The sequence below is a fragment of the Dipodomys merriami genome, unplaced genomic scaffold (genome assembly GCF_024711535.1).
Source record: "Dipodomys merriami isolate MVZ:Mamm:240054 unplaced genomic scaffold, mDipMer1.0.p SCAF_1182, whole genome shotgun sequence".
Classification (NCBI taxonomy): domain Eukaryota; kingdom Metazoa; phylum Chordata; class Mammalia; order Rodentia; family Heteromyidae; genus Dipodomys; species Dipodomys merriami.
The window spans coordinates 126,751-143,314 of record NW_027202474.1 but is presented as its reverse complement, the minus strand read 5'-3'; the positions used below and the strand labels follow the sequence as shown (position 1 = coordinate 143,314).

General features: G+C 36.2%; 1 pseudogene; it reads left to right on the top strand.

The window, feature by feature from the left end:
- The first annotated feature begins 15,479 nt into the window (after positions 1-15,479).
- LOC138822936 (U6 spliceosomal RNA) lies at positions 15,480-15,579 on the top strand (annotated as a pseudogene).
- The last annotated feature ends 985 nt before the right edge of the window (positions 15,580-16,564 follow it).

The following is a 16,564-nucleotide window of genomic DNA, read 5'->3' as shown; positions in this document are numbered from 1 at the left end:
TAGGCCCTCAACAACCAATGGCAGGAGATACTAAGAAACAGGTTTCCAACCATAGGAATAAAAATGGAATGTTGTCAGTGTCACAGAATAAGTTGTTCGTGAATAATGCTCCTATAAAATTAGACAGCATGATTTCAGGAGGCTGATTGATTTTATTTAATATATATGAAGCATTAAAAGATTATTATTACTTACAGAAACACAATAATTTCAGGACACTGATTTCTTTTAAGAAAGAAAACAATTACATTACTTACATGGACACATAATAAATACCCAAGAATTGGTAGGAATGTAGTCTATATAACTAAATAATATATAGACATCTCTGGCACTCTGTAAAGACATATATTTATTAGCTTACTGCCATCTGCACGTCAATCTGTTCTTATTTTGTTAACTCCTGGGCTCAATCTCAGGTCCTGGGAATAGTCCGTCAGCTCAATTTGCCCCAGGAGGGCATGCTGACACTCACCCATTCATGAATTTGGCCTTGTAGGCCATGAGTTCAGATGCCTGCATTCCCAAACATTGAATAGTTGAGTAAGAAGCTGATGGTAACACATGTTTTCCTTTTCTGTGAATGTCCTGGGTGTCAGGTATGAAGTGGAATATATATGCAGACCTATATCCTTATGTAATCAATGTTCTATGTGTCATAATAGTCAATAAAATAAATGGTCATTACATGAACAAAACAAAAATATAAAATAACTACACTGAATGCAATATAATCAACATATGTATGTAAATATAAATCATATATGTAAATTGTACATGAATAGGATGTTTTCTAGTGCTGAGGATCGATATCAGGCCTAAGGAACAGACTTGAATTTCTTGATAAGAAGGAGGCAAGCTTCCACTTCCAACACAGTGCAACATAGGTACCAGACCATGAGTTCAAATCCCAGTCCTGGCAGAAAAATAATGGAACCTTTATAGTATGATTGGCCCAATTCTTAGGTATTTCATTATGCCTCCATTTTATGAATTTGATTGTTTAAATGCTTAATAAAGTATTAACTAAAATTGATTAGTGTCCTATAATATAATTGTGTATAATTTTATCATAGAATCATTCAAGAACTGCCCATTCAATCATGACATACATAATATTCCATTGGGTATCATATAGATAGGAACAAGTTTCTTAGGATCTCCTGCCATTTGGAGGTGGCAGGATCACGATTCGAACTGTGTGCCCCAGCTCCCACCATTTCACTGCGAGAATAGGGTACTCACCAGTCTGTCCAAGAACATCAGCAAGACCAGTGGATCTCAGCAGTCCTCCTTGATACTTACAAGGCTGTGAAAGGAGGATCATGGTCAAAGTCACCCAAGCCAAGAAAGTTCTTGAGACTCCTTTCCAACTTCAGTGCCAACATATCAAGTGTGGAGGGCCAGCCTTGAGCAAAAGCAGCTCACAGACTGTGTCCAGATCTTGAGTTTAAGGTCCAGGATTGGCAACAAACAGACATACACAACAATCTGTGCAGCCATCCAGCTAAAGCAGGTTACTCTTTTGTCCCCAACTGCATTGGACAGAGTTCCCTGGGAATAAAGGCTAGGCGAGCCGCTGTCATCTTGCTCTGCCCATACTGCTTGCATCACAGGATTACAGCCCCATTCTTTCATGCTCCTTTCTGACCAATGAGATACAAGAATGGTGACCACACCCGCATTCTATGATGCTGGGGAGCACTAGGATTCCCTCTGTTTGTTTACAACACTACCAGAAGTTGAGGAAGGTAGAGGTGGTTGAGTGATCAGCAAGAGACTTGAGGAGAGTTTGGAGTATAGTAGGAAATTGATGCTCCCACCAGCACCCCACCTCCCTCCCCACTTCTTGCGGTGCTGGGTTTCAAACCTCAGGCAATGGAGCACTGCCAGCAGTCATAAGGCCCCAACCAGGTCCCTGCCCCTGGTCTTCTGCTCTGGGCCCATGTATCCACAATGCCACCTCCATCACTGGTCTTCCCACCTGGCACAGCTGCCAACAGCTTCTCTGAGCAGCACAGGTGAGTGGCTGCCCCAACACTACCCCTGCCGCTGGTCAGACACTCCACTGGGGTCCCCCTGACCCCCTGCTTGTTTCCTCTCCCTGGCTCTGAGGAGCCACCTTTCTGTCTTGGGCATTTCTGAGAAAGAGACTCAATAGAGACTCAGGCTGTGCTGGATCGGGGTCCTCCTATCTGTGACAGGTATGCTCCACCAAGCATGGTCCTCTGTAGTTGGGATGGTAGACATGTAGCGCCATGCTCAGTTATTGGTTTAGATAGATTATCCCAAACTTTTAGTCCATGCCAGCAGATTCTTGACCACAGATGAAGTTCTGGATAGTGCCAAAACCATCAGACTTCAGTCTCCTCAGAGGACAGTTGTGAGGAAACAAGGGATTTATACAGAGGGTTCTGTGGAGCATGGCTAGGCACAGAGGGAGCATCCTTCAGATAAGGTTCTCAGCAATTCTGTGAGCATATGACAGGAAGATACCCGGAAAAGGCTCAGGTGGGGTCTGTTATTAATTGTGCAACAGGTGTGGGATTATGAAACAAAACATGGCTCTCATCATTACCCTATCCCCATGAGGAAGGGGATCCTTCACTCTGTTGAGTTTTGCAGCTGAGGAAACAGATGCACGGAGAAGCTGGGTGACCTACTTATGACCTCAAGGTCACAGGAAGCTCAGCCTGACTTCTCTACCATGCTCCTTGGGACAATGGGTGCTATTCAGTCCACTTGATGTGGTGGGAATCACTTCTTGTCAGTTGTGGGTCTTGAACTCTAGGCCTGGGCGCCGTTCCCAAGCTCTTCAGATCAAGGCTAGTGCTCTACCACTTGAGCGCACTTCCGGTTTTCTGGTGGTTGTTTGAAGATAAGAGTCCCACAGACGTTTTTGCCCGGACTGGCTATGAACCATGATCATCATATCTCAGCCTCCTGTGTAGCTAGGATTAGAGTTCTGAGCCACTGGCACCCAACTTAAGCATAATTCTGATTTTCTTTCTTCGTCTCTCACATAGTAACTGGTGGAATGTTTTCTGGATGAGGTGGCCCAGTGTCCCTATGTGCCTGGAACCCAAGGTAGCCCTCTCATTGAGGAAGTGGGCTGTGGGTCAGGAGCTGTCTAGCTCAGACTGTTGAAACAGCTCCATGACGTAAGCCCCTCTGTGCCCTGGCTAGACCATGATGGTTATTCATTTTCCATCCAACCTTCCTGGACTTATTGTATTGTATTGTTTTTTACATCATTTTCTAGCACCTGGCCAAAATTATGATATAGTTATGGAATGAAAATGTAATGCCATCTTAAGAAAGTCATTTAGGGCTTTGTGAATGTGGCTTCATGGTACACTGATTGCCTAACATGCATGAAACCCTGGGTTCAATTCCCCATTACCACATAAACAAAAAAAAACTGGAAGTGGTGCTGTGCCTCAAGTGGTAGAAGGCTAGCCTTGAGCAAAAAAAGAAAGACAGAAAGACAGAAAGAAAGGAAAATAGAGAAAGAAAGAAAGAAAGAAAGAATGAATGAAAGAAAGAAAGAAAGAAAGAAAGAAAGAAAGAAAGAAAGAAAGAAAGAAAGAAAGAAAGAAAGAAAGAAAGGAAGGAAGGAAGGAAGGAAGGAAGGAAGGAAGGAAGGAAGGAAGGAAGGAAGGAAGGAAAAAAGAAAGCCCTGGGTTTCCCTTATTTGCAATAACTAGTGTATGTCTGAGTCAAGCAGAAATGATCAGATAAGTTGCTGTTAGGGAAATGAACCCTAAGATATGTATTTAAATGTTTTTTTCTTTCATGTGATTTTTTTCTAACACATTTATAAAATTATTTCTTGGTTGTTTTGTATTTCCCTCACCCAGAGTATAACCCTTGCTTTCACTGTACTTGATAATGATATAATTTGTGGAGGGGAAGGGAAAAAACACGTCATTTAAATAGGGATACAGGTGGACCCATTGCAACAATGAGATATGCAAGTCGTTATGTCAAAAACGAACTTTACAACTTTGGTGGGGGGGATCTGGGGGCAGATGGAGGATGGGAGGGGGTCAGAAGGGGAACCAAAGGAGGAGGATACAATGCTTGATAAGAAATGTACTCATCTTGCCCCTGTAATTGTAACCCTTCTGTACAGTATTTTCACAATATAAAAGAAAAAACTAGTAAATGCAAAATAAAGAATCCTTCCAAACTGAAACCTGACAGTAGTCCCTAATTCATGAATTTTACTTATAATAATGTTTTGAAAAAAAAAAGGTTTGGTCATTAGGTCACAGCAATTAATGCCAGTAATGTGCTTAGATTTCAGGTGAAGATTAATTCTGGAAATTCAAAGATTCCAGGATTTTGTGTGGTCACTGCTAATCACAAAGAGAAGGGTAATCTAAGTGACATTTGGAAACCTTTTTGGTCAGTGACTGCAAAAAAAGGCAGAGGCTAATTAACAGTTGTGACACAAGAGAAAAAATAACTCCAGATGGAAGGAATAAATGATAGTAACTAAGGTATACCAGAAATTGTTCTAGAAAACAATTTTGGTTATTGAAGAACTAGTTTTCAACTAGGCTTATTCCTCATTGCCTTTAGCATTCTAAATCTCTTAGGCTAGTTATTAATCTCTGTGTGATAAATGTATCTCTCTCTATGCTGTTCTTTCATACTCGATATCCTTTGCTTTCTAAAAATCTGTCTTTCTATATTTCTCTATGAACATTTCCTGATACTAAATACACCAATACAGATGGTAGAGGATGTTAATGGAGGGATCCCATAGCTAATGAGTCATTAATGTAACAGAATGGAAAAGGAGGACATATTATTGCTACCTCAAATTTTCTGAAAAGCTGCAATGGCATCATTTGGTTCAAATTTCCATTGTTTGTCTACATAGTGTCATTCAGTGCACATAAATGCAAATATGAGCCAGGTGCTGGTGGTTCACTCCTGTAATACTAGCTACTCAGAATGTTGAGACCAGAGGATTGTGGTTGAAAGACAGCCTGGTCAGGAAAGCCCATGAGACCCTTATCTTCAATTAAGCACAGGAAACCCGGAAGTAGTTCTGTAGCAAAAGTAGTAGAGCACTCAACTTGACCTGAAGAGCTGAGGGACAGCGCCCAGGATCAGAGTTCAAGCCCCATGACCAACAAATAAAGTGAAAGATGACTTTGTTTCCCCCAAAGGAACGACAAAATTAATAATCTTCCCAAGCAGAAAAATAAATTCCAAAATGATTCAATGCACCTACTTTTGCTGAATTACTTACTTTATGGCTTCTTTGCTGGACATATTCTCTGCTTTTAAAAATAGTCAAATATTAGCTTTAACAAAAAATTTCATCAAATATTAGTTATTTCAAAAGAGAAGTCTATTCAGTTGATGTCACTTAGCTTTCTTACTATCTTAGTTCAAAGCTAACCCAGGCAGGATAGTCTCTCAAATTCATTTTTAATTAAACACCAAAAAAGCACAAGTAGAATTTTGGCTCAAGCAGTTGAGTACTAGCTTTGGGGGCAGGTGGGCAGGAAAGAAAATTGTTCAGGGCAGGGTCCAGCTTCTGGGTACAAGCCCCAGAACCAGCACAAACGAACCAAACAAGCAAACAAAAAAACCCAGATATTTCTTTGGGACCCTCCTTAAAGGAGTACTCATTTGATAAGAGGCTCCTTTTGGTGATCATACTCACTGGATCCTGCTTTTCTGGAATCCTTATTGCTCTGGAGAACTCAGGACCAGACTAAAGAAATTGATAACTGACTCCTGCAAATAGAGATTCCTCTCAGGGGTGAAATATCCATCCATAAAGCACTTTAAACCTCCATGTCTTTGTTTCTTTGCAGTAGAACACTTTTTAAACGTTATTTCCTTTTGTTCTATGATGGCTTTCAAATGGCACATTATTTTTGTAATACTCTCAACTAGAACTTTACAGAAAAGTTTTATATGAGTAAAGAACATATTCGAAAAAGTCAAGAACAGAGTTTCCTTCAAGCCTTGGGATTCTTTTCTTGTACAGTAAAAAGGAAAGCACAAGTTAACTTGAACTTTGTCATTCCTCTATGTTCCATTCCTCTCCTGGGATCAGTTTCCACATCCAGTTACCATTACTTCCAGTAACAATTGATGGTGCTGCTTGAGGTATAATAAATGTTTACTGGCTTCACTGAAATAACACAAGGATACCTTTGGACATGAGGTAACACGTGTTTCAGAGAAAACTTAGTAAAGAGAAAATATGAAAATTATATTGCTTATAAATATATTATCCATGAGTATATTGAGTTCAAACTTTTTAAGGTCTCTGTAAATTAAAGTGAATTGTAAATGGGAAGAAGGTTCTCAGATCATTCCTTTTGTGAGTGTATGTACAGCACATTATTTCCCGTGTATATGAATTAACAGTAAGGGAAACTATAGCAATAATAGGAGAAAGAGAAGTTCTGTGTTAAAGTATATGGGTTCAATACACTATAGAAGACTCTACAAATAAGACAACATTGAAACAATAAAGCCAAGTCCAGTATGTAGATTTATTGGAGTGATGTAGAGAAAGCATTACTCCTAGGTGGAACACGAAGTATGAAGCCACTCCCTTTCTAAATCACACTTGCTAATCACACAACTCTGTAGAAAGTAGAATGGAAGTATAATTCTGGTTCCAATGCAAGTCAGATATAAAAGCATGGAATTAAATGGAAAAAAATCCATCTTGAGAGAACAGGGCTTATACTAGCAATGAACTGCTGGCTAAGATGATATTTCTTTTTCTTTCCTTATATATTTATTGTTGTTGTTGGTGGTCTTGGCACTTGAACTCTGGGCCTGGGCACTGTTCCTCTGCTATTCAGCTCAAGGCTAATGCTCTACCACTTGATCCACAGTGCAACTTCCAGTTTTCTTGTAGTTAATTGCAGAAAAGTGTCTCCAGTACTTTCTTACCCGGGGTGGCTTTGAACCCCAATCCTCAGATCTCACCACCACTCAGCTTACGATCACATTTCTAACAGTGTACACTCAGGATATGTAATGGGTATATTAATCTATCTTTATTTTAATTCTTGAGTTAAAAACCTCGGCTACAGCATAGACTTTACACTCACAAAAATGTTTATAGCTTAAAAGTTGATACTTCTGGAGAAATAAAACCTAAGAATGTAATGGAGTCTGGGAAGTTCAGTTTGCAACCAGCTAGGCTAGAACAGTCTTTGCAACAGTACCTATAATTGAGGAGCCAAAAGCTGTATTGGAAGAATGGCTCAGGTGATGGAATACCAGTCATGAGCAAGATTTATGAATAAGAGCTTGAGGCTTTTGTGTACATATAAACAAACATACACATACACACAGAGGCACTTATATGTGCACACACAAATGCACAAATGACTCTCATAATATGTAGAAAAATTACAAAACAATAGAAAATATGTCCTGAGAAAGACTAGAATTATGTGATAATTTTTAATATTAGAAAGTCCTCAAGTTACTTTTTTCAAAAGTGTTTGAGAATATTACATAGGTAGGGACCAGAGATAGTAAGAGAGTCAAGTAATCATTATTAAAGGTATCGGATCCATTGAGGAATGAATCAGAGACCCCGCAGGTGCATCTGAAAATGTTCATATCCTGTGTCAAATGTTAGAAAATATTTGAAAATAGTACAGGAACAGTCTGAGCAGTGTAGTGGGTAATATCACTGGAGAAATTCAGAATTGGTAATCTGTATTTAGATTAAATAAAACAAGAAACTATGGCAGGGCAATGTGATATAAGCCTAGAATTCTAGCACTCAGACTAAAACAGAAGATTAGAGAGTGGAATTACATAGTGATACCTTCCCTGGACCAGGTAGTATAATTTTGTCTTAATAAAACAAACCAAACAAGAAAGGAATATACAGTTGGAATGCTGGGCTAATTTTGTCATTTTTTGCGAAGTCAAGTTTCCTATTGAAATGCAACTCATATATAATCCTCACTTGTGTTTTAAATTCTCTCTCCATTACAGAACATTCCTAGATGCAAAATGACTCATGATTACCTTCCAAAATTTGAGAAAGTAAGTAATCATCATTCTGTTGGATTCCAAAGAAATGATAAAGGATTACAAAGGCTTAAGCCTGGAGAAATAGCAAAGTTTATCTAATGTAGGACTTTGTAAATGTTGCTAAATTAGAATTGAGATTTAAAATAAATATTTTGGTTTTGTTTGTAATTTCATATTCTATTAGATATTTCAAAATTCTTTTCTTTTTTTGTCAGTTGTGTGGCCTGAACTCTGGGGCTGCACACTGTCCCTCAGCTCTTCAGCTCAAAGCTAGTACTCTACCACTTGAGCCACAGCACCACTTCCGAGTTTTTTCGCTTATGTGGTGTGGAGGAATCGAACCCAGGGCCTCATGCCTGTAAGGCAAGCAGTCTACCACTGAGCCACCTTCCCAGCCCCAAAATTATTTTTAAATAGAGGGTTTAATTGACAAATTCACAAATGATTCTTGCAGTCTACTTGCCTAGAATATTCTTTCAAGAGAGATATAATTAGAAATTAGTTAATAGATAATTCCAACAATTCATGTATAAAATGATAATGTGAATAATGTAGACAGAGTTGCCAAGAAATGCATGATATTAATTTATAAATTTATCAAAAGCAATTTTTTGAAGCTTTGGTATAACATAGTATGAGGAGAATAATTGTGTGACATCTTTTTCTTCTACCTATGTAACACAGGAAGCAATTCCCTTAATTATGTGCCTCTGTATACAATGAGAAAAATGCTAGATTGGGGGTTTGTTTTCATTTTTTTGTTTTATTGGTTTGTCCTAGTGCTTGAACTCTGGTCCTGGACACTGTCTCTGAGCCTGTTCATGCTCAAGGCTTGTGCCCTACCATTTCAATCTCAGTGCCACTTGTGTCTGGCTTTTGCTGAGAAGTTTATTGGAGATAAGCATCTAAGGAACCTTCCTGCCTGGGTTTGCTTTGAACTGTAACATTGCGCTCTTAGCATCCTGAATATCTATGGTAATTAAAAAAGTATAAATATAAATAATATTTGCAAATGGTCTGATCTCAAGAATACTAGGGGTGGGAAAATGATGCAACCCAGTTTATTGTGGTGTTCTTTCCAGAACATGGAGGGCATCACATTAGCAGAGGTGTAGTATTTTTCACAATAAAGATAAGCTATTAGTGTTGTAAATTAAGGGAACCTTTGAGGTGCACCCTACACCTTGGAAACTGTTGGGCTATGATGACTTTATGGCATAAGTCTTCGGATTGATGGTCACATAAATAATAGCTTACCCTGATAAACAATTGCTTACTCTTGAAAAATTAATTATTACAGATGCTTCATAGTTTTATACTTTACCAGAATGTGGCTATTTTTCTGTTTATTTCTCAATCTGTAGCAACCCATTGGAATATGAATCTATTGCAGAATTACATAACATGCAAACAGGTATTCTTTTGAATCTCTCAGGTAGGAATGTTCAGAATTTGAAAATGAGTAGATATTAGTCATAGGAATTTTGAAGAACACATATATTCTGTCCTCTTAACAACTTATTTACTTTTAAAAGTTATGGGTTTCCATTGAATGAAACTGTTTACTGTTTTTGTATGAGAAAGTTTAAATTTATTCTTTTTTCAAAATATTGGCAAGTATATTGTGAAAATATTGTCTAGTTGGATAACATTCAAGTTGATGGCCCTCTGATTAAAAAGGTGTAATTAATTCAAATTTAATGCCAAATAGTATTGATTTTTAAAAGTTACTAAAAAATAATAATATTTACTATACCAATACAGTGAAACTTTATTTCATGTAGCTTATTTATTTAATTTAATTTTCTTGTCAAAGTTATGTACAGTGGAGTTACAGTAATTGTAAGGTAGTGAATACATAACGTTTCAAACTTGTTATCCCCTTTCTCATTTTTCTCAGTTTTCCGTCACCACAATACCCCTCACAAGTTGTAATGTACATTTTCATCATATTGTCTTGAGAGCATTGCTATTGCATTGGTTTGCCCTTTGTCCTATTTCTCAACATTTTGTTGTTCCTATTCCTTTCCGTAATTAAGGTAAATGTATACCAGTACACAGGGTATCCAAATCAAATACAGCAGGGAATAAGCCATAGGGAAAAATGTCAAAAGAAAATAGAAATCACATAGTACATTAAAAACAACAACCGCAAATAAAAATCTCTGTTTCCATATCTTGGATTTTATTTTGCTTAGCATCAGCATATATGGTCATATATGTAACATAACAAAGGCCCTGGAAAATAATAGTTGCATGGACATGATATCATGAAAACAACATTTTAACTGTTTAATATGGTAAAGATGGAATTAGGATTGGTGAATTCGCGATTCTGTTAAAGGAATTTCAAAAGAGTTTTAAAGTTATGACAGGTAAATTTTAATTGTTCAAACTTTTTAACAACTTAGCCTATTAAAAAAATAAAATTGCCTGGGAGAATAGGCTTTCATGCAAAGAAATCCATGGAGACTTAGATGAGAGGGAGTGATGTGGGTGAAGATGGCTCTTTTTCACACTAAACAGACAAACCTCACAAACCTTGCTGTAAATCCTGTAGGTTACCTTGAGAATTTTCCTTACCCAAAAAATATACTCTTACTGTGTGAAACAAGGTTGTAGTGGAATTTAAATTCAAAGTTCTTTAAAAAAAGACATCAAAGCCGGGCACTGGTGGCTCACGCCTGTAATCCTAGCTACACAAGAGGCTGAGATTTGAGGATCGCGGTTCAAAGCCAGCCCGGGCAGGAGAGACCGTGAGACTCCTATCTCCAATAAACCACCAGAAAACCGGAAGTGGCGCTGTAGCTCAAGTGGTAGAGCTCTCGCCTTGAGCTGAAGAGCTGAGGGACAGCGCCCAGGCCCAGAGTTCAAGCCCCACGACCGACAAAAAGAAAAAAAAAAAAAAAAAAAAAAAAAAAAAAAAAAAAAAACAAAAGACATCAAAATTGTGATTTGACCTTTACTTACTAAACAGTAATTCTCTGAAAAAGATAATTGTGTTCAAACTATTTAGGGGAAAGTGCCCTCCACAATGAAAGAAGATAATGGGTTTACACTTTTCTGTTTATAATACTTTCCACAATGTCTTTGCATATAAAGCATTGAAACACAGAAAAAAATCTGATTGGATACTTCAAACGAATGATTTCACATTTCTAAGTGGCTCAAAAATATAATATCATTATTAACATAAGACTGTGAAGACTTCTCTTATTACATAAGCCAAAAAGTTTTGGGATCAGAAAAGAAGAGCAAATGGAAAAAGTAAGAAAACAGTATTCTTCGAAGCCCTAGATAAGCGTATTAGCTTCAGCAATGGAGGGAGGCCAAAACTTTTTAAAATAGATTGTCTTAATATTTTACCTACATAAAGTGGTTTTACAGAGCCTATTTGTCTCACTTCAATGCACACTAGATCAAATGAAGACATAAAAATAAGTTCCACATCCAAATAAAATAGTTTTAAAAGAGAAACCATGAAGACGTAGCAGTGGGGGAGGTCTTATAGTCCTTCCACTTCACTAGACTTTAACCCAAGAAGCTGTGATTAATTGGAAATCAGGTATGAGCTAAGAGGAGGAAATAGAAATAGGTCATCGAAGTATTGTCCTTTGTAACAGACACTGTCATCCAAGGTATCGGTGATTTAACTCTATTCTTCTCCATACATCTTGTTAAGCAAATGCAAGACCAAGAGAAAAATAATCTATTGAAGTAATTTTGAAAAGAATAACTTCACTGTTCCTGATATGGTATCTAACGAGAGTCTTAGGTGAGAAGATAAAAGTGGAGTATTCTTCGGTTTCCTCTAAGCATCTTGTTAGCAAATTATATCTTTGAGGTTAGAAGTAATTGAACCAAAAAGTGGTGGAGTACTTATTTTTGTGGGCACTTTAGACATAAGAATACTTTCAAGGTAAAAGAAAAAACAGTATAGCTAAATATTTGTGATCACAGCTTCTTGGATTGGTTTTTTGGAGAAAAGGTTTTACCTGAGAGTTTGTCCTCATTATCATAGATGTTGGGTTTTCGTGGCAACCAAATGCAAGAGGGAAGTTTAATGGACTCGCTTGGACAAATAAACAGCATAATAGAAAAAATGGCAAATAATCTTTAGTGAATTACTTTGACCGATTATTTTGCCAGAACAAAGAAGGAAAGATATAATTCAAAATCACTTGACTGAAAAGTATGAAAAAGAGTAGTAAAGAGAGATGAGAGAAAACATAGAGGACTGTTTTCTCTCCAACAGAGTAATGGGTTTTGATCTTGTTTCTTCCATTCTATATTCACCAGCTATCAAATGTATCTCAGGACTGGAATATCCAGTTCAAAGAGATCTCCCATTAGAAAATATTTGCTGCAGATGTAGGTGATTTATAACCTTAGACAATCTATTTAAATCTGTTCAAAATTCTCCCCTACCCCAAACTGCCCTCTTTGAACAGTTGGTTTGCTTTTCCCATACTGCCCTTGATTAACTATTTAATATTTTGAGAGGTCATATTCATACTCTGTAGAGTTTGCTGTTTGGTTGTGATTTTTATGTGTTTGATTTTTGTTGTGCTTTTAACTAAATTTCAAAAGGTTGTGCAATTGTGTTACAATTAAATATGTCCATGTAATTGTCCAATGCTCCTGGATCAGAGTCACTCCTTCTATCATTCTCAACCAACCTCTTCTCCAAGATTTATTTCAGATTTACCACTTCCTTTATCACATGTGTACATTGAGTATTCTAGTTGTGCTTGCCACTTTTTCATTTTTCATTCATTCTGTTTTTACTAATATTCTTCTCTGGTTTCAACTTCTTGATAGTCATTCTGTTAAACTGTCTGTTCATACTTTGACAGGTTTATATACATTCTATGGCATTTCAATCCTGCATATACTTGAACTGATATCAGCTTATATTTCCATAATTAATTCATCTGCAATAACAATTTGCAAGACTGGAGACGTGAAGCACCTAGACATGATTTTATTCTCATCCATTTGGAAGATTAATCTTTATTCAACAAGAAAGTTTAAAAATGGCTTAGAATGTTTTCCTAACTACCAGTTTTTATAAATGGCTTTGTACAATGGTTTGTGATTATTTTACTTTACATGGGATAATATTCTCTACTACGTATAACTTTTGGGAAAAGAAGAAAACTAAAATTTATTACTGTGGAGGAATATGATAGAAATAGAAGACAGATTTTATGTTTGTCACATCTCTCATGAGTACCCATATTCAAGACTTAAAGTCAAATTTCTTAAGGAAAACATCAAACAATATGATAAGGCAACTATTCGTGATCTTTTAAAATGTACTTTATTATTTGATGAAATTTACTTTATTAGCTAATGTTTAGGCTTGAAATATGGGAGGCTGATCTAGGTAACACATTTCTGGAAGGCATCTACTGAACAACACAAATGGTCGGGGCTACTACTTCTATAATTTAAGGAATGGTTGAACCTGTTTGGTATTAGTGCAGGATAATAAATCAACTCTATTGTAACTTGCTCCTTCCACTTGAAAAACTTGTAATGTTACTAAGTATCTAATCGTCAAATGTCATTTTGGCGAATGTGCCTTTAAAAAGTTTATTTGAGGGGCTGGGAAGGTGACTCAGTGGTAAAGCACTTGCTGGCATGCATGTTTTTCTGAATTATATTTGACTTCTAAGTCAAGTTTTCCTATCCTTGGTAGAAAAATTATGGATCTATCCTTCCAGGAACTATTTTTTGGCCTACTTATACTGGACTGAAATCTTTCATTAATCATTAGGAGAGGGGTATTAAAAATATTCTTGTGACATTTGTGATCTTGTTCACTAATATGGGCTGGTCATCTGTAAATTGAAAGTGTGAATTACAGTAGTTTCTCTCAGATTTTGTGATCTCATCTTTCATTTTAAGTTGCCTTGCATTTCACAATTGCTTACTGCTAAATCCTGTGTAATTGGGGCCCTGAATTATTATAGGAAATGAGGAGTTGAGATGAGTCTTCAATTACTTTCTGTTGGCATGTGGCATGGGCCTAGGTGTGAATACTTGCCCTTCTGATCTGATGATACAGATAACTAGGACCTAGGATCCTAGGACGCGTGGATCCTGTAGAAGAATAATACCTTTTGGACATCATATCAGCAAAATTTGGGTATGATCAGAAATATGGGGAAAACCATTCTGAGTCCAGCGAGTCAAAACAATATACAGAGCAGCAGAGTAAAATCCCTTACAGATTAAAGGAAAACAACATTTTTTTTTTACCATGTGAATTCAGGAGACTAAGAACACTTAGAAGGTATCACAAGTTTATATCGAAGACATTGCATTGATACTTCTTATATTCTAATAAATATTCTAAACCTAATTATTTATATTCCTATCTATTTATTGTAATAAATATCAAATTATTTGTCAAATTATCGATTAATTCTAGCAAGTTTCATTGTGTGAAACATAAAATTAGCACATACAAATATAAAATATATAACTGTATGTAATCTAAGGAAATGTTTTTCATTGTTCTGTTGTGGTTAGGTTATCAAAGGCAACTCTGTTTTACAGTATTATTCCATTATCTCTACCTCAGAGTTGGGTAGAGTTAGACCTAAAGCTTTACCATTTGTAGATTTACAGCCTAGAGGCAAGAGGAAACACTGTGATTAAAACATTACCAATTTAAGGCCTAATATCAAGGAAAAATATGGACTTCTCCTGGAGCTATGGAAATATTTGGCGATAGAAATTCAGTAGTGTAAGTTCCTGCCTGGTTGGATGGTAGACAGGTCAGGACATTAGGTAATCATGCATAAGAACAATTTTTTTTCACCTTCTTGGCTTTAGCTACTTTTGAAATGGTAGGTATAATAAACAATTATATTTTGATAAAATACTTTCTAGTCAGAACTGTTTATTTCTCTATGATCCCTTGTAACTAAGATTAGTTTTTTTTTTTCCAGTAAGATAATCTTTGCTGTCAGGGTAAGATATTCTGGTTGGTCTGTTACTACATGGAAGAAGGGTAAAGGGTCAGTAGACATTTGTGCCAGTAAGACCTCATTTGGGAAATTTTAAGCTGCAAAAGTTTAGAAGTAGCTCTTCAACAAGGCTTACTTTGAATCCATTAGCTCCAAGAAGTTAACTCAGTTGATAAATAAGTACTTGAAAAGCCATATCTTTGAACCTAGCTATAAAGGCTACAAAATATGATGAAATTTAAAATGAAAAAGACTTAAAATAGTCATTGGCAAATAATAGCAATTGTGAGCAATCTACCGAACAATATGTTTTTTCCACTATACACAGAATTTCAGAGAAATAAGATCAATAGCATTGTTAGTAACAATAAGGTTTCCTTGTTACAAATAGGCAACCAAGGATATATGCCTGTATAAAGATTACATCATTAACTACTTAAATTTACAGGATACTACATGCTTCGGCAGCAGGTATACATAAATTACAACAATATAGAGATTAACATGCCACTTGGACAGGGATGATATGAAAATATGCGAAGTATTCCATATTTTTCATCCTTCAGATGCAAGAAATGAAAAACAGTTATTAAAAAGTTGATTACAAAAATACAAGTGTAACAACACATGCGATTCATATAATTAAAAGTTAGTTTTTTCACAATAATTTATTTTCTCTTTTTCCATTTTTACTATTCTAAATTATTCTAACTGGAGAGTAGAGAACTGATAGAAAGCAGAGGAAAGATTTTCCTGTGTATTAAAAGGTACAGACTGAAAATGAGGACCAATGGTGTCTTCATGTGCAGCTTATTCTAGGAATGAGAAAATAGGAAATAATACCTTCTATGTAAATGATTTGGGAAATGGCAGAGCAGAAAGTGAAATGATGCAACCAAAAATATAAAAGCAAAATAAGTTAGGATAATTATGGAGCAATCATATTATCTATGAGAACCATGAAAGAGAGAGAGGAAGAGAGACATGTGCAATGAACTAACTAGCCACAAAATCCATGCCTCTGATCAATTTATAAAGCAAACAATTTTATTTTTAAAAGAGATGGAAATAGAATTTATAGTGTTTCTCTTTATGATGTGCAGTGTAATGTATTGATATGCATTGTGTTGATCACTTTTCTGTTACTGTGAGGAAAATACCTGCAAAGAACATTTCTAAGGAGGAAACTATTATATTGACTCATGGCTTAAGAGAACACAGTTTAAGATAAAGTGTCTCCATTGTTTTTAATTATATTTTTATTATCTTAAATAATTGTACAAGGGAATTTCCATTCAACAAATCAGTTTTTAAGTACAATGGATCTTTACATAACTTCACCACACCCTTCCAAATCTCACCCCACTTTAATTTTTTCTACTGTCATACTATCTGTATTGAATATTATGCCTTCACTCTTTTCCTCCATAACTCTTTTTAATCCTTCCCTTTGAATTCCCCTCATATCTTAAGTGATAGTTTCCTGGTATTCATTTTGGTGGATTAAAAATTCAATTTTATAAGAAAATACACCTTTTAAA